Source organism: Lemur catta, chromosome 3 (assembly GCF_020740605.2).
Source record: "Lemur catta isolate mLemCat1 chromosome 3, mLemCat1.pri, whole genome shotgun sequence".
NCBI classification, from domain to species: Eukaryota; Metazoa; Chordata; class Mammalia; order Primates; family Lemuridae; genus Lemur; species Lemur catta.
In genome coordinates, this window is record NC_059130.1 from 121433834 (window position 1) to 121452648 (window position 18815).

Below are 18815 nucleotides of genomic sequence, written 5' to 3' on the forward strand. Positions count from 1 at the left end.
CCCCGCGTAAGACAGTGGCAATGTCAGCGATGCACAGTGACAGCTCTTCAGGAGGCTTGACGCGTGAGCCTTAAGGTTAGCTTAACCTGCGTCATCCTGGCCATCCCTCAGTTACAAAAAAGATGTTTCAAACCAGTATCAGACCAATGCCCCCGTGAATGCTCTCCTCAACCAGGCGAATAAACACACCCGCCAGGAATGTCGCTGCAGGCGGCAGAGTAGGAGGCCAGTGTCCTGGCGCCGGGAATCTGCTGACAGAGCTGCGGCTGCTCCTCTCTGTCCTCTGGGGACGCTCAGCATTTCGGCCGAGGGCAAGTGTTACAAGATTTTCCTTTTAGGCTGACTTGAGGGAAGCTTTTGTGGTTGTTCTCTTGGGCAGCGGGGTGGAGGGTGCTGGGAGGGCCGGGGGATCAGGATTCCCTAGTGCTTTCAGCTACTGATTTAAACCTCAGCACGTCTCTCTGCTCCTAGGTCAGCTGGTGTCACACGACACAGGGCTTTCTCCATGGCTGCATGGAACCCTGCAAACCCAAACAGCAGACGTCTTCCTCACAGGCGGGACAGCCACGTGGTCTCCTTCTGGGTAGTGTCCCTGACATAATGACAAATGCCCCCCAAATAGGCCTGGACCCCAGGCAGTCATTTTGTGTTAGTGGCAAGGTCAGGTCTATCACTTAACTGATATCGACCCAGCTCTGGCGTTAAGGAGTTGTGCGCCAATGAGCAAACTGGTTACGTTTGTCCCGGCCTCTTCTCCTGTAAAGGACAGGGACTCCCCGACCTTCAAAATCCCCTGTCTTCTAACATGCTTGGTGCTTTCCTTCGCTAAGATAAGAAAAGGAAAAAGATGATTATATTTTAAAACTACTTATATGTTGATTTTGAAAGCAGCCCTTTAAAAAAAAGGGGGGTGAGTAAGGAAGTAGACACATGCAGGACACGTCCGGCCCAGCCAGGCTCAAGTTTGAAGTTGGGGGACAAACAGATATTTGCAGAGTTAAATCATGATAAGCACTGGCCCCGAGCTGGCCTTTTGCAGCCCCGACTCCACCACGCTCCCCACCCCCGGCTCTGTCTTGAGCAGCCACAGTGTAGCACTGGGCCTTCCTGAGTTTTTTAAATCAGACGTTGAGGCGAAATGGTGCTACGTAGAACTTCGCGTGAAAGTCCAACCAAACCCATCACCCCTTATGCTGTTTACCTCTTAGGAGTAAAAACTGAACAAATCCATCTCAGAGTCGACCTGTCCCTCCTGAAAAACAGGTCTATATCCTTTTTGTAGACAATGCGCCCTGCACAACCCAGCTCTGCCTTGATCTGCTTGTCAGAGGATTCAGAACAGAGGTCTGTGTTCACCTGGGTACTTTTACCTGCGTTCCCGAGCCCAACCGTACTTGTCACTTCCTTCCTATTTTACCAGTTTTTGGCTTTAGTAAAGTACTGATTTGTTTTTTTAATGAATCTATTCATTTATTTGAGCTGTTTTAGGTTTACAGAAAAATTGAACAGAAAATACGGAGTTCCCATATACCACCTCCCCTCCCCGTATACAGTTTCTCCTATTTTAGTATCACTGACGTGGTGAGTGCGGATCACTTATTACAATAGTGACACGATGCTACTGACTAAGCCCATGGTTCACATTGGGGTTCACTCTTGGCGTTGGGCACTCCGTGGGTTTGACACATGTATGGTGACATGTGTCCACCATTACAGTGTCCTGCAGACACTAGTTTCTCTGCCCCAAAACTCCCTTGTGCCCCACCTTAGTCACCTCTGCCCTGTGCCCCTGGTCCCCAGCCCCTGGCAACCACTGATTTTTTGCTGTCTCCATAGCTTGGCCTTTTCTGGAACATACAGTTGGAATCATACAGCATGTAGCCTTTTCAGACCAGCTTTTTTCACTTAGCAATATGTCTGAGGCTCCTCCATGTCTTCCTGTGGCTTATAGCTCATTGCGTCCTACCATTGTCTGGATGTGCTGCAGTTTGCTTATCCATTCTCCTACTGAAAAGCATCTTGCTTGCTTTTAAATTTTTTGTGATTACTAATAATACTACTATTTTTCCTGATTTTCATTATTATTATTATTATTCTACTGTACACTGCCTCAAAATCCTTTTGGAAGTGTATGGGAGTATAACTAGTATTGCAATATGACTAAAAGATGGTTCACGTTTTAGAGTATTAGTTTTTGTTTTTGTTTTTTAAATCTTGCCAGTTGGAGTCAAGTTTACCACAGATCTGGCTAAAAGAACTGAAAACATCTGAGGGACAGTGTGTCCCTTGGTGCTTTCTGAACATGATGTGGATCAAGTATTGTGTTAGGTAAAGAACTCAGCAGGGGTTTCCCTCGAGATGTACAAAAATTATAGAAGCTAGAATTCTCTTTCATCCCATCTGGCATCAAGCTCAAACTCCTTTTTCTCAGAAATTAGTAGACAGAATTGCACCTTCTGCTATTAAGGATGCTACAGAATTCCCAGTATGTAACTAATCGCTTTTATTATTGACAATATGTTCTAATTATGGGTTTCGAGTGTGAATAGCTTGGTTATACGCCAGAGACAGAAAGGGCAGAGGATCTTTGTGGGGCACATATGGGTTAACCTTACTTTCTTTGAGATCTGAGCAAGAGTTGGGAACTGAATACAAGGCCAAACTTTTTAAATTTTTATTGAAGTGAAGCATAAGTTTTTGATTGAGGGGGTCAACTAGTGTTAAAGGCTTATACAAGGCAGAAACAAAACAAAAGAGCAATCACCTGCCCCCTCCCCACCCAATTCCTATGGACACTTTCTACTCTTGGCAGCTTCTTCTGATAGTTATCCCATATTTTTAAGTATAGTTACACCACTCTGTCCCCATGAATCCATTTCAGACACATCCACTATCTTCCTGCCACAGCAGCTGAGGATTTTACGCTCTGGCCCCCGTCCCAACTTCCTAATGTAGTTACAGCATCATTTCTGGTTAGATCTATTTTCCATATTCATTCTATTAGGCACAGGTAAATATTGTTCACTGCTGAGTCAGGTAATAAACTGTGATCCTATTTCCTTTCTTTTACAACTTTTTGTTTGCCCCAAAGTTAATAGTTGCCTTACATTTGGATTCACTTAGTTTCATTTGTGCCTGTGCTCAGTCTCCCCACACCCCCTAACAGCCTCCCATTCCACGTGGCTCAACCTGTCTGATCTCAGTCTGTCCGTCCATGTTTCCAGGAGGGTCTTTCCTGAGCCCTGGCTCCCTGTCCCCTTAGCTGCTGCCTCGGTTTGTCCTTGGACTTCCCTTCACCATCGCCCTGGAAATTCCCAGTGCTCACTGCCGAGGCCCTCATTCCTGGAATTTCCTGTCTTCCTTGTTCTTGGTTATTCCTGGTCATTCCCTCATTCCGAGGGACCACATCTCCCAGCAGCTTCCTGAGAAAATGCGCGGAGCTAATTGAGCGGGGAGTGCTGCAGTCAGAGAGACGAGATGAAACATCAGCTTTCTGACCGCTGAGGCCGTTTGCAGAAGGAGGCTTCTTGTCTGCCGGCCAAGGGCGCGTCCTCCCACCGCCCCGAGAATTAACCCTCCCACTCAGCCAGGCCGGAACATGGCAGCCCCTCCAGGTGGGCGACAGCCGGCGGGACACCTGCTCTCCAAAGGCGGGCAGAGCCCAAAGAACAGAGGGGACGGGTGGAGGGTGGAGCCGCTTTCTTCTCCCCAAACTCCACCATCAGGTAAGTCACAGCTTGGCTGGGGGTGGGGGTAGCCTGGCCATCAGCATTTTTAAAGCCCCTCAAGTGACCCAGTGCAGCTGAAGGCAAGAATCCTGCTGTGCCTCTGGCTTAAGCGGGAAAAGTGAGCGGGCAGCGTCTAATTGCTCTTCTCAAAACCCTGCAGTTGGCCGCCCCCGGCTCAGCCTTCTGCAGACACCGGCACCTCCCGTTCCTGAGCCCGCCCAGGAGAGCTGCTGCTTCCGCGCCTCCGTGTCCCCCTCGGTTATGGAATTCTCTCCCGGTTTTGCCTGGGATTGCCTCTGTGTTTCCCCTAAGGGCGATTTCCAAGAGGAAACGATGGGGTGGGGGGAACCAGGTAGTCGCTGCCATCTCAAAACCAAACCTAAGCAAGGCCAAATCACATGGCTTCTTTTAGCAAGAGTTTTCCTTAAACTTTTTAGAAATGACCCAGGGAGACAACAACAGGCTCTATTCCTAGGAAAATATTGTTGCTGTGAAAAAGAGTGACAGATAAAGTGTCATGAGAGTCCCAAGCCAGGAGCCATGTCCCTGCTGGACGGCCTTCAGCTCACACGGAGCGTGGCAGGGGGTGGACACCTGCCCTCTGTGAAGTACGTGATCGAATTCAGTTTCTTACGGTGACTTCCCCAAATGCCCCCTTTCCACAGCGCACACAGGGGACCCGCTGGCATCTTCCCCGTGGGGCGGGGTCCTGATTCCGACCCTCCCCCGCAGCTGCGTGACCCCAGCCAAGGACCTCCCCGCTCCAGCCTCGGTTTTACTGTCTGTCAAGACAGACACACTGTTGTCTGGGCCGCGGGCCCCCGAGAGCTGGTGTGGGCGCAGCATGGTCACGCTCGGTGGGCCTTTGCCACACGCAGGGGCTAGCGGAGGGGCCACCCTTGCGGTAATCGGGTAATCCGCCCGTCCTTTGTCCTTCGAGCCCAACAACAGCCTCAGCCGTTCGCCGGCTCCCCCAGCGCACGCTCCCGGTCCCCCCAAAAAGTGATTTTACTTTCACATTCAAATACAGTTGTCAGGGTAAGGAGAAATCCATAAAGCCAAACATGAAATAACCTGCATTTTAAACCAGGGGTACAGCTAAATTCTTATAAAATACCCTGGCGAGGAGGAGTGCAGGGAAGCACCACTAGATTTAAATAAGAAACGAACTCAGGGTAAACCCCGCTGTGTTAGTCTGCTCGGGCTGACCACAGCCTGGGTGGCTTCAGCAACAGAAATTAATTTTCTCACAGTCCCGGAGGGTGGAAATCCAAAGTTGAGGTGCTCCCAGGACTGGCTTCTGGTGAGGCCTCCCTTCCTGGCTGGCAGACGGCCGCCTTCTCACTGCGCCGTCAGGTAGCTTTTCCCTGCGCCCCAGCACCCCTGGTGTCTCTTCCTCGTCTTCTACAGACTCCAGCACTATTACAAATAGGACCCTACCATATAACCTCACTGAACCTTAATTATCTCCTTAGAGGCCCTGTCTCCAAATACAATCGCATTGGGGATTAGGGCTATAATCTGTGAATTTTTTTGGAGGGGTGGAGGACACAATTCCACCCATTCCATGCACCCCCACTCCCATGTGGATTCCGTCTCCCTGAGCGGGTCGGCCAGTGCCTCCTCTGTGCATCTGCACAGCTGCACTTCTGGTTTTGAGCATCACCAGGGCCCGGGAGCTTCTACGTAGTAACTCTAGAGCCAAGGGGGATGCAGAATTAGGGAAGCAGAGGACAACTAGAGAAAGATAAAGCAACTTTAGTGCAGTAAAAACCGGAGAAGAGAACAAGTCTCCAAGGAAAGAAGAGAACCCTGCCACTCGCGAGACGCAAGAGGTGCGTGTTCAGGGGCCGCCTGCAACTGAGCCTTGTCCAGATGAGAAGTAGAAAGAAACTGGATCTCACAGAATTAAGGCTATGGATTGAGGCCAGCCTGGTCTCACGGGCTTGGTAGAGCTTTCTAGAGTCTGGGACATCAATAAGAACTGTCTCCTAACAGCGCCAATATCTGCTCTATGCACATTAACACTCTTGGTGTAGTTTGAACCCTTGTCAGCTTTCAGCCACTGTGCTGAAGCATAGTTGCCCCCACAACGATAATTCTGGAAGCATTTTTCCTTTGACAACTCATAGGGGGAGGTTATGGAAAGACTACATTTCGGAATCTGAAACCACAGGGAGATTTAAGCCTCCGCATGTTGGTGGTGAGGTCAGAGATCTGCCACTGAGGAATTCAGAGTTCTTTGTGGTTTGACATAATAGCTACCTATTAAGTTTGCCTCCTGCGTGACCTGCACAACTGCCACTTAGGAAAGGGAAAGCTATCATCCACCATGTGTCTTTAGAAAGAACTTCTTTAAACTTTGTCTAACGAAACTGTTTCCATCGGGCACTGCACAAGACGTTCGGATGGAGCAAAAGCACCATCCGCTCGCATCAGGAGGCCAAATTTATCTTCCCAACTAACAAAAATAAAAGGGTTTTATTTTTTCTTTAAAATAACACAAATCATGAAATAAGCCCAAATTCAAGGTTTACTTAAAAAAAAACAAAAACAAAACAAAACAAAAAAACAACTTCCAGGCTATGTCCTGGTTAGCTGGACTGTTTGTTCAAATAGGTCTCATCCAATGTCCCCATGTCTGCGTCCCCTGCAGTGATGATTAGAGCTCACAATGCTGATTCTACGGCACAATAAAGCTCTGCGTCATGATTCATGATGAACTAATTTGCACTGGAACATGGAACGGTGTGCTAGAATATTTGGTTGACTCTGATATTTTGCTGGCACATTAAAAACAACAGCTTTGCACATATTTTTAACACTCTGTCATAAGGAAATATATTGTCAAAGTAGGAAGATAGAATGTATTTTATTTAACAGCTTGTTCACTTGCTTGATAATTTTTTTGGTTTGTTTGTTTTAGAGACTGGGTCTCACTCCGTTGCCCAAGCTGGAGTGCAGTGATACCATCATAGCTCACTACAATCCTCAATTCCTGGCCTCAAGCGACCCTCCTGCCTCAGTCTCCTGAGTGTTGGTGTGCACGCCACCACAGCCAGCTGATTGCTTAATAATTTTTTAAATCAGACATGTTCTGTGGGCCTCCATTCATACTCTGGCCCCTGGTCCCCAAAGGTTAGGGCCAGGTTTGATCTCCATGACAATCCTTAGCATGTGACTTCTGGCTTCATGTTTTTTCACCTCATGGTCTCAAGATGGTTGCTCCGACTCCAGCCTCCTATCCATATTCCAGGCAGGAAGATGAAGACCAAGAGAAGCAGTTGAAGATGGTGCTATATCACGAAAGCAAAGAATTTCCAGAAATCCCTGGCCAACCTCCTACACAACCCAGAACCATCTCACCTGGCCACTCCTAGCTGCAAAGGCCTCGGGAAAGGTGGAGATTTTAGCTGGGCATGGTGTCACCCTGGACAAAATTGGTTCTGAAAATTAGGCAAAAGGAGAAAATGGTGACCAAGTAGGCAAATAGCAGTGTCTGCCACACACAAGGGGCAAATGCAGTAACTCCTAGGGACGCCTGGTCTCAGGACTAACCCGTCACAAGAGACAGTGGGAGAAGCCCGTTAATCAGGACTAGGTGACTGTGTCCACGCCAGACACTACAGGAAGGTCGGGGTTCTAGGTGGCCCTACACGTAGACCTGGGCTGGGGCCGAAGCCACGAACAAGAGGCCATCGGGAAGTCTAGCTTGCAGCAGCTACAGAAAGAAGAGGCAATGGACCAAGGCTTCCAAAATTGCTCTAGAAGGCAGTTTGGCAACTTGTATCAAAAGCTTTGAGAAAACGAGCACTTGCAGTTCTGAGGGGACTGCCTGTTAGTTCCTGCTGCCCAGACCCCTGGAGCTGCTCTGAGGCTTGATGACTCTGCTGTTTCTGTGTTCCTTCAGCTCCCCCGTGGCTGCCACACACATTCTTTGTGTCTTCATTGGCCTAGTTGGTTTTAGTGGCAGCTCCAGATTTTGCAAGTCAAGGGCAGCATTCTGGGGGAGAGTGAGGGGAAGAGACAGCAAACGCTGGCACCACAGCAAAAGGCTGGCATGTTCGGACGTTGGGGACAGGGAGGGGAGGGCAGCTGATGAAACTTCCAGGGCGGGGTGTGGCGTGTCAGCGGCTGAAGCCCTGTCCCCGCACTCCCCCTCATTGTTGCCATTCTACTGTGACCCCCAAACCCCAATTTACATAGAAATATTTATTTCAACTTTATCACATTTAAGGAGAGACACATGCTGTTTAATTTACTTTCACTTAATTCCATTAGGAAAAGTAGGATTTCTGAAAAAATTTTAAAGGGATACATTTTGTGACAAAAGTAGATCCAAAGTTACATAATAAGTGGTATGGCATCAAGAAAAGATAAAAACAAGTTTTGTCAACGGTTTGAAATTTTCACCTGTTGTAATTTTTAAACATTGAGTTCTTAATAAACTGTGGTGTATATCTATATATATGTCACATTTTGCTTCTAAATGACAAGACAATTTCAGACTGCCAGCTGCAAACACTCGTCAGCAAACAATAAAACATGGGTGTGGGTAACCTTAACAAACGACAAGCAAAATTGGACGTTGCTGTCATTATATTTTTGGTTTTTAACAGTGGAAAAATTTAATTGTGATCAGATGAAAACGACTAAGAAATCTGGGAAAACTCGCGTTTAGGGCCAATTTGTAGAAATGTTATTCTATTCTCCTCGTTAGCCTTTATTTTCCTCATCAGTGTGCCCTCGGTTTCCTTCAATCGGGCATTCACTGTGAGTACACATTTTAAAATGAAAATGAGTTTAAAGTGCATATTGGCTGCCTGGAGGGGTCCGCAGCAGATCCGAAAGCCGAGGACAGAATCGTGAGGACCCTCGGCTAAAAGCCACTCAGTGGCTCTCAAACTGCCCCACGTGGAAGGTTAGAAGAGGTCCAATAATTGTTTCATTTCTAAAAATCAGAAATGGAAGCAGACACTCTGGTCCACCAGGGCAAACTTCATCTCCTCCCAAATCCATTTGCTGATGTCTTAGATCCGCATCTTTTACAGCTGACTGACTCTTCCCCGACACCTAACACGGGTCAGATGTCCCCAACACGGAGAGCCGTGATTTCTGCGACCAGGGAAAATCAGTCAGTCACACTGTCCCTTGGCCAAGATGAACTCAGCCGTGGTCCCCGGAGAGCTGGTAAGTCCGCAGCTGTGGAAACACACAGTTCTGTGTTTCAAAATGCAAATGACCACATTTCCCTGACCCCGGGTGTTCTCTGACACATTCCCTACCAGGGACTATAAATCTGCTCTTGGAATGTGATAAGTTGATAAATTAAACACAAACAGCCCCATCTGATAACCTTCCTCTGGCCTTTGATGGTATTGTTTACAGAACTGAACTTCAGAAAATGAATTCCTTTATGCTGAAGGTTTTAGGCCTGTTCTTTTTTATAAGCTCAGAAACTGTAAACTTTTTCATCCTAAAAGGAAGCTGGCCGTCCTCCTCCTACTTTATATAAATGAAAGGACCTCATCGGAGCCACCCGCGCTGTGGGGGTGTGTCAGGCTTCGGCTGCCTCGGGTCCCTTCTCCCATCCTTTTATGGAACTGTTCTTCCCCTTTGTGGCGATCCGATGAAATCTCAGATCCAAGCACCTGCCTCCCACTGAAAGTGTGGAGAAGGCCGGCGCTGCGAGCTTTCTGGAACCACACTGCTTCCAGCCCCTTTCCAAACCCAGTGCCTCCAGCCTGCATCTGTTCTGTGAGTCCCTGAGATCCTTCCAGTAACTTCTCTTTTGCTTACATTAGACTCTACCTGGTGGTCTCAGTGTGTCCAAGGGAGCCCACTCGTCCCTAGCAGCTCAGGCCCGGCTTCCTGAGAAGAGCTCTGTTTTGTCTCAAATACACTCTTCTGTCAAAACACATGTGAATCTGTAGACCAGGTTTCAAAATCAGACATCGTGGGGCTCTGGCCTGTAGACATATTCTCACCAATCCATGAGGTCTTTTCAAAAAAAAATTAATTGTTTTCTTCTCAGTGAAAATCTTGAAAGGATTAATACAATCATCTTGTGACAGGATCATGGTCCTCCACCCAAACTCTGCAGCAGACACTCGTAGCAAAGGTCATCGATGCAGAGTGGGAAGTGGACGTCCCAAAGCATCAGGCATCCAGGGAGAGATGGAGTCCAGGAAAGCCGGCCCCACTCCGGTTCTGCATCCCTGACGAGGACGAGGTCTTGCTGAGTAAATTTGGTTCAAGAAACAGGAGAGTCCGATGTTGAAAAATTCTCTTGAGCAAAAGCCATGGATTGCTAAAGCAAGTTCTTCTTCTTGAATTGTGACAATAAGCCCAGATGACAAAAGTTCAAAGGCGTGGCAAACACACAGGCAGTGTTGATTGACCCAGTAGGGAATCCCTGGGTGTCTGCAGTTGGTCCCTGGGAAGGGAAGCTACACTGGATATGTTTCATCTGCTCCCTCCTGGGTGCGGGGCAGGCACACCCCACTTCCCATAAAGTTTCTGTGCCCTTCATTAAACAGAGAGCCTAACCTGACCTTAGTGAGGGGATGTACGTGGTCTCTTCCTACCAGACGTTAATCCAGCTGAAGTACCGCAGTTGGTATCAAACGGAGACAGGCACCACTACGTGCAGAAACTCAGCGAACTAAAAGAAGCAGCAGTGAACTAACTAGAACTGTGGTGCAGACAGACTGGCCCGTAGCACGTGGCTGGGGGGGATCAGAGCAGTGACACCAGGGGATCTGCCCACAGTCTCCCTCTGTGGGACACTCACGCTCGGTGATTAAGTAGAGAGCTGCGCTGAAGGCCACGGAGCCCGTGAAAGACGTGGGGACAACTCAGGAGCCCAAAAGGAGGTAGAAAGCTAAGGAACCTCGGGTATCATTGCCCCACAAAGAACAGCACAAAACCTGGAGCCTTATCAAGCCTCTAGAGCTCGCTGCCCTTCTACCAGGAGGATAGCATTGGCCAAATTCAGGATGTGGGGAATTTCTACAGGGCAGACACCCCAGGTTCAACAAATAATGTCACGGGGAAAGAGGGGGAGGGGACTGTTACAGATGAAAAGAGACAGAACAGTCACCAGCAACTCGTGGATCTTGTTTGGACCCCAATCTGAACAAATCAACGGTAAAAACCCATTATTGAGAAACTGGGGGAAATTTGAACATGTGGGTCTGAAGAGATTGTGGTGGCTTGTATTGTGTCATCATGGCGAAGCTGGGGCTAGATTTCCCCAGATCCCTGTCTCTGTGCAGTTTGGGGGGAGAGGAATTCTCGCGAGATGTGGGGGCTGAGTAAAGCGCCAGCCAAGACTCTCGAAGGTTGTTATGATTCGATGCAGGACACACACGCAGGTGTCCGTGAATTCCAGCGTGTCCTCCCTCGCCCCGTCCCCATCCAGCCCTGCTCCCTGACCACCAACTGCTAACCAGCAGCAGCCCTGAGCCAACCTCCAGATGCTTGGCTGTGGGCCACGCCGACCCAAGCAGCTACTATTAAAGGATCCTTGCTTGTTGCATTAGGTTCATAATGGTGTTGCATCTATGTGAGGAAAAACAAGTCCTCGTCTGCTGTAGGTACATACTGAAGTATTTATGGGTAAAATTATGTCGTGTCTAGGGTTTGCTTAAAAATACATCCAAAAAAAAGGTTGGAGTGTGGAGAATAAATGCAACAACATTGAAAAGTGGTAATGATCGTTAAAGTTGGACGACGGGCTCATTGTTCTATTTGCTTCGTGCTTCCGGTATGTTTGGAAAAATGTTCCTGATAAAATATGAGGGGTGGAGAGAGCTAAGGAAACAGAACAGAGCTGAAGACCCCTCTCCCCGCCCCCGCCAGTCCCAGACTAGCGCTAGGCAAAGTCACAAGCAAAATTGCATAACTGGAAAATTCTTCAATTCTTCTTGAGGATGTGGGTTAAGAGAGGGAGGAAAAACTAAGTGTGCAAGAGGCTGATTAATAGACACACATCGCAGGAGAAAAAAGAAAAGCAATGAAGTCTTGCTATTACTTTTAACTGGAGTAATACGCTTGAACATGTGTGAGCTGGTCTTGTTCTTACAAACAAGGCTAAAAACAAAATCTGTGACCTTGGACTTCTGAGATTTGTCCCGGCTATTGGATTCTTTTAACTGGTATTCAGAGGACAGGGTTTCAGACCTGAGTATGTGCTTTTCAAAAGATACCTTCTAAATTGAAACTTTAAATATTAGTTGAGATGTAAAACTTCCTTTTAGGAAGAATGTGAAAATCTGCGTGAGCTCAGGCATTGTTTCGGTGAGGAGAGAAGGTGGCAGTGCGGGACCTGGGCCAACCCAAACAGGAGGGCGGAGGGAGGCAACAGGCCCACAGTTCTGTTCACAAATGTTCTTCTCCAAGGCCAAACTTTTTGGAAAGGGGTTTATTTTATTTCATTCTGCCCCAGCTCTATGTGTGGGTCATTTTAGGATCTCAGCTGGTGGCCACAGCTTTTGAGGCTTCTAAGTCAAATCCCTTCTTTTTTGTTCTTGTTTTTTTTAAAGGGGGTAAGAGGTTTTTTAAAGTAGAGAGATGTTATATGGATGATATTAAACAGAAGAAAATATGTTGTACTGGAAAAAGCAAGTTATCCGTGTTCATAAAAATGTGTAACGTTGGTAAATCAGAAACAATGTTAACCTGACAGAGAAACAAACTCTAGAGGAAAACACTGCATAGTGTTTCAAAAGCAAAAGCTTTTGTTAAAATAGTATATAAACCCCTGAGTCTAACCATGTCTCTGAGTTTCATTTTTTTCCTGGGAATTCCATGCATGTAAATGTTAATAAGAATTGTGCGCCTTTTCTCCTGCTGATCTGCCTTTTGTTAGTTTAATTCACAGGCCCCAACCACAGAACCTAAGCACGAGAGAGGCCTGGCCTCCAGCGTCCAGGCGGGGGCAGGGAGCATTGGGCCGGGCGTAAAGCCGAGGACCCCAGTGATAGGAGGACAGGCAGGGGAGCTCTGGCCTGGGGTGGGGAAGGCATCCTCGCAAGGGGAAGAGCCCTGAGGGGCGTCAGAGTTCAAGCAGGGTGAGGAGGTGTCCCCATGTGGCGTGGGGCGGAGTGGGGATTGACTGTCTGTGGGGCACTGAGTGAGTCAGTCAGCATATTTGGCACGACGGGAGCCAGGTTGTCGCTGCTGGAGAAAGGAGACACGAATACGGGAAGGGAGAAGATGGGAACGATCCTGCGGCGTTGGACTGGAACTGAAGGTGTTGGTGCGAACGCAAGGATTTCAGTAAAAATAGATACGGAAATAGCTGTGTGTCTCGACATGCGTGGCTGCTCTCTGGCTCTGGCCGCCCAGAGGCCCTGGGAGCAGCGACGCTCAACAGCGCTGAGCACTCCTCGTGCCCAGGTCTCAGTTTCTAAACACCACACGCCACCAAACACTCTTTTGAGAAATGGCTGATTCCAGGGCTGGACAGGCAGCGCTCAAGACGAGCCTAGGACGTCTGTCCATGTCAGGAAAGAAGGCAGAGGTCAAAGAATGGTTGAGACGAATCAGAAGGACGCAGAAGTCAGCTTGAAGGGTCCACCAGATATGGGGCCATTCGAGCCTCAGAATAACAAGGATAGCAGATTATAACCTGCAGGATAAAACAGAGACCGATGAGTCCACACTGGGTAAGATCCATGTTTCAGGAGGAAAGGGGCATTTTCAGTGCCTCCTCAAGATGCACGTTCTGTACCAGGGGGAAGAGCGACTTCGCGGCGAAAAGGCCCTGCAGATGCTGCTTTACCAAGTGGTCAGGAACAGACAGGGTCAAAACCCTGGGCCCGCGTCACAGGGTGGCGGCAAGAACAGCACGCCACCCGTGAGCTGCTCCCGCTGAGGACACACGGCCGGGCTCTGGCCATGAGGAAAGGTCTGACACAGGGGAACCCAGGCACACGCGACAAAGCAGCAGTCCTGTTAGCTTCCCAAGTGGCAAGGTCACAAAAGTCACGACTAAAGACTAAACTCAACGCATCGTGCGCCCATGAGCTGGGTCCCTTCTCCTAGAAGGACATTACTGGGACAACTGGCAAAACCTGAGTAAGGTTGGAGGGTCCAGCGGCGGCAGTGAGTCTCTGCTTGCTTCCTGACGTCGGCGGTTGTGTGGCAGTGACGTAGGAGAATGTCCCTGTTTGTGATCAGGCTGGACGGGCCATCAGATTGGCAACTGACTCTTAAATGGCTCAGGAAAAAAAGGTTGTTTGTACTGTACTCGCAACTTTCCTGCAGGTTTGTGGTTGCGAGTAAAAATATTTAAAACATTTAAATAAATAAGGCATCATATTTTTTTTTAAACATATGCCTTAGAGGGGTTTGTTCACAACCTCAGAGAAGTCAGTCCAGGCAGAGACAGACGGAGGGGGGAGGCCTCCTCTGGCCCAGACAGCCTGTCCCGCTGCCCGTCCTGCCACTGGGCTCCAGCCAGGAGCCCTTCTCAGGTGTTGTCACGTGAGCCCACTTTGCCCATCACAGCACGTGTGATACACTCACTGTAACTGCTGTTCACTCACCAGTTCAATGAGATCGGAGACATCGTCTGACTTGGTCACTGCTGTGTTCCTGGAGATGGACACACCTCCAGGGACACAGTGGTTTCTGGACAAGCATTCACGGAATGAAGGAAAGAGCAGGTCATCCTAACCCCAAAGAAGTCTTTTCCTGAAGTCCTGGAATATTTCTAATCAAGTCACTACAAGGTCAAGACCAAGGTACAGCTGCAGATCGGCCTGCCCCTCAATTCGGATGAGCTCTTTGCCCTCCTGCAGGGAACTGTCACAGGGCTTTGCTACGACTCTCTTGAGCCTTTGCACGGCGGCCTGGGCAGACCTGGCGTGAGTCACCGCCGTGGATCAACTCGACATTGTTCTCTGAAGGGCTCGCAGTGGGGAAACCTAAAAAGGAAGAAAATGAGAGCACTTGCCAAGGCTGCCGAGCAAAGGGTCAAGGACCAGGCCAATCACCAAGTCCCAGACGCTTCATAAACAGGGTTATGAAGTTATGCAAATCCTTCATCCCTTCTCAAACTACAGAAGAACCCCGGGGCTTCTGAAGTTGTAACAATGACTTCCTTTAATGAAAGGATTCTGAGGGACCCAAGGACATTTCAGCCTTGGCTTCAAAAATGTCCCCACACTGCCCCGGAGCAGAGCTCTGCGGTGCTTCCCTCTTCCAGTCTGCGGCGCGGCCTGGACAGCCCAAGGCAGGGCCGCCTTTTTCTCTGGTCCAGCGTCTCCTCCAGAGAGAGCTTGCGTGAAGAGGAAGAGAAACCAGCATTCAGGCCACAATGGGGGCGATTGTTCTGAGCCGCCACATTCCCTTAAATGTTTACCTTTCTGTTTCACAATCTAACAGGAAATGAGGAGGGAAGGATTTTTGATTCCCCCTTCCCCTCTGGTCAACACTAAACATGAAGGGTTGTTCTTCTAGTTGCTCGAAAAGGAAACGGTGACAGGTAGGAAATTAGTACTTAGCTAAAGACTCCAGATCACAACCTGGGGTTTCAACCAAGCTCTCCAGCAACGTGTGAGACGTTTCAGCGGAAGGAGCCCTTGTCGACTTCCTCCTACTTCTGCCGCGTCTCCAGGACGGATGCTTAGCGAGAGGGGCTGAGCATTCTGACCATCTTTCTAGTTGGTCCATTCCTAACTAGCCAAGGGCAAGACAGGGAAGCGACACAAGCTGTGACAGTGGGAAGGAGGCCAGATTCATTCTTCAGGACCAGACCCCAGCCCAGCTTCTGCTTCTAGGAGAAGTTGGTATTTACTTGAAGATCCTTCCGTGGAAGGGTCCGGCTGGAATGGAAACGAGAGGTGTGGATTCTAGCACCAGCTCTGCCGCTGAAAATCAGAGCAGAACCTCCCTGGGTCGGAGTCTCCTACTATGTAGATTCAAGTCATGGAGTAAAATAGCTTTGGGGGCATTTTACACTTTTTTCATTGGCTTGAAATATAGTGTAGGGGAGGAAAGACTTGACCCTCCTAGGTTCGGTAGCTGAGTCTATGAAATACATTGACAGGAGGAAAGGTATGCAAATTTATTAATTTTTAGTGTTATGTGCACGGGGCACTATAGGGGGGAAGAATGAATACTCCCCCAAAAGTGAATAGCCTCTTAATAGGAAGGGGGACGTAGGCCACCCAGGGGAGAGAAGCGCAGGCAGGAGATGTGATGGCTGGTGATGACACGTGCCTGGGCGTAAGAGTGATCTTCCCGGGTTGATGGAACTGCCAGGAAGGGGATTCGTAACAACCGAGGTCCCCTGGAGGCCCTGTCTTTAGGCAGGTGAGGGCAGTTGGAGAAACCCTCTGCATCTACTGTTTTCAGGTGCCTTCAGCTCAAAATTCAAACCAACTTAGGCAGGAATTGCTGTGTTCTGGGCCAGGTAAGTGCACTGCAGGGAGGACAGGGATAGAGTCACATCAGGGGCACGTGGGACTCTCTGTGTCCTCATGGGCAGGGCAATAGCATCTGCCAGACCGCTGGAGTTGGAGGCTTCTAAGATGTCACCCTCCTGCAGACCCTCTGTCCGCATGGCGGGAGCCCTGGCTACCAGACGTTTCCAGACCTACAATCCCAAGAGTGTGGAGAAAGGTGGATTTTTTTCACTCTCAGATCCAGCTTGAAAAATCTTGAGGACAGACTCTGATTGGTGGACTTTGGGTCACATAGATCCTACACCAGGTCTTAGAACTGGTTCGTGGGGCAGAGGAGGGTGGCAGAGGGTGAGATTTATCAGACCAATGGCAGAGAGAAGCATTAGATGTCCACTGTGACAGCCACTGCCCCTGGAGGGAACCAGGCCTGCATTCGCATGGATCAGGTGCCCAGGAACGAAACACCTGAAGTCACAGCCATGGCCTATGTCATATGTTAGGTGTCCTGGGGACAGAGCCTTTCTGGAACACCCATCTCTTATCAGTCACAGAGAGGCTCTCAAGATGTAGATGTTTGTCCACCCCGCAACCAGGAGAGCTTGCGGCTCGCCGGGCCCAGGCGTGCTGGGCAAAGTCACACCCTGGGTTTAGAGAGTCAGGGCCGTGCCGGGAAGGGAGAGGCTAACCCCGTCCCCAGGGAGTGACTTCATTCCCGAACTGGGGACTGATGACCACAAACAGGGTCTTGCGTCCACTTCTAACCTCCGGGTTCGTTTATGAAATCTCCACTGTCTAAATCACTTATAAAGCTGGGTTCAATTTTTTTTGGTCTCATACTGTACTCTGCCTTCCTCACGCCTTCAAATTGATTCCTAGTCCCTCAGGTCTGTCTGGAAGTTCTAAAAAGACCTTTTTAATAAGTTTTGCTAAATGTTGCAAAGGAGCGGTTTGTTTTCGTTTGTCATGCACTGTGCAGCCCACCTCCAGGTCTCTGGGGAGCCGCACGAGGCGTTTTCCAGAGCTGTTTCCAGAATAAACACTGCTCGAAAGGCCGGCCCGGCCGAGGCTGCCCACGGCTTCGCTTCTGCGCTCCGGGCGGGAGGAGAGGCCTCGGACCTTCGTAAATATTTCAACACAGCCGGCTCTCCGCGGAATTAGAATTTGTATGTTTTAGTCAACTCTGAAACAGACACAGAAAAGGCACCTGTTTTTTTTTTACTGCTGTGTGTACTTTATGGATATTGAAAAGTTTCAACTTTCTATTTTTATAGCTATTAAAGGAATTTCACATTCTGCAACTCTGGGGCAAAAAGAAGAGTGAGTGATCAGCTGGCAGGGGCTGCTGTGCTCGGCCCGGAGAAAGGTGAGTGCGCAGGAACACCCCTAGGACTGAGGAATACTCTGGCCACCAGCGCGACCTGGTAAACTGGGGATACCCGATGCCCCTCACGTGGTGCTTAAAAAATGAAAACATGATAGTAGTATCAGGACAGAATGTTATGTATAAAAAATATTTAAAGTCCCAAATTTGTCCCTGGCCTCTGCTCCAGAAGGGATTCCTAGATCTTCCACTCCCTCCCTGCACCCCACACTGGAGAAGGAGCGTTAAACTGACTATTATGGGAAAGGAAAGCCCAAGTTGAAGTTCTTCCAGTTGCAGAAGGTGGGAACTTGGCCTCACTTTTGCCTCTGATGTTCCTTGGAGAACCTCGAGTTATGCAACTAGAAAGACCGTGGCTTGTGACGGAGGCTATGTAGGCCCTGGGTCTCAAACTCAGGCTTTGGTGGCAAATGGCATTAACCGCCTGGCATCAGGAAGGCCACAGGGCAGGGAGCGGCCATGATGAGCTCAAAAGGACACGTCTGCCTGAAAGACAGCCCTGGCCACCTCCAGACAACCGGTGCCATGCTCCAGGGGCACAGCACCTGCTCATTTTTTAAGAGAACTCAGAAATCTCTAAGTTTTCAATATCAAAAACCAAAATGTAAGAGGTTGTGAGCTGACACTGAACCGATAAAGTTCCGACCTTCTCGTGATGACTTCTCGAGTCCTTATTCTGAAATCTCACGTCTGAAGACTCTCCAGAGCTTGTGCTTTAGCCGTACCACACGCGTGTCACCTGCGTCATCCTTCACGGGGCTGGCCATGGTGTGACCAGAGGCCCCGGGAGGGCACCAGCTCTCCAAAGGGGCTTGGGCCTGAGGCTGTACAAATAGGAGCCCCTGGCATCCAGGGATACAACCCCTGGTGTCATATCTTCTCCTGGACCAAAGCTTGCAGCAACGTCTTATTGAAAGGAACAGCCCGGTCTCAGCTAATCCTGAAAGGATGGAAGAAAAGTTCTGGAAAATGACAGAGGCATTCTGCAGGGATCCAGGAGGTGAAGTCTGGAGTCCTAGCAGGAGGGCTGGCTCAAATGGACTTGCAGACAGGCAAGTGGCCTTGCGGAGAAGAACCCAGTGACACACAAAGCTTCCTGCAGTCAGGCAGGTGGGCACTAAGGTGACTGTGATACCAACAGTAGAGAAAGTATGACATCACAGCTCTGAACATTGGAGTTACACGAAAAAAATTAAGACACATCGACTGTGTCAGCCCCACCAGCCAACTCAGCCTCCCAAGTCCCTGTCTCTGCTTCCCGTAAGCCTCGTTCCTCCAGCCTCGTCCCGC

General features: G+C 49.2%; 2 long non-coding RNA genes across 2 annotated transcripts; both read left to right on the forward strand.

Annotated features, from left to right (window-relative positions):
* The first annotated feature begins 3050 nt into the window (after positions 1-3050).
* Positions 3051-12484, forward strand: LOC123634527. Its single transcript, XR_006733948.1, has 3 exons — positions 3051-3725; positions 8780-8918; positions 9803-12484. It is a non-coding gene; the product is annotated as an uncharacterized LOC123634527 (long non-coding RNA).
* Positions 12485-15669: 3185 nt separating this feature from the next.
* LOC123634528 lies at positions 15670-17909 on the forward strand. Its single transcript, XR_006733949.1, has 3 exons — positions 15670-15794; positions 17416-17507; positions 17695-17909. It is a non-coding gene; the product is annotated as an uncharacterized LOC123634528 (long non-coding RNA).
* The last annotated feature ends 906 nt before the right edge of the window (positions 17910-18815 follow it).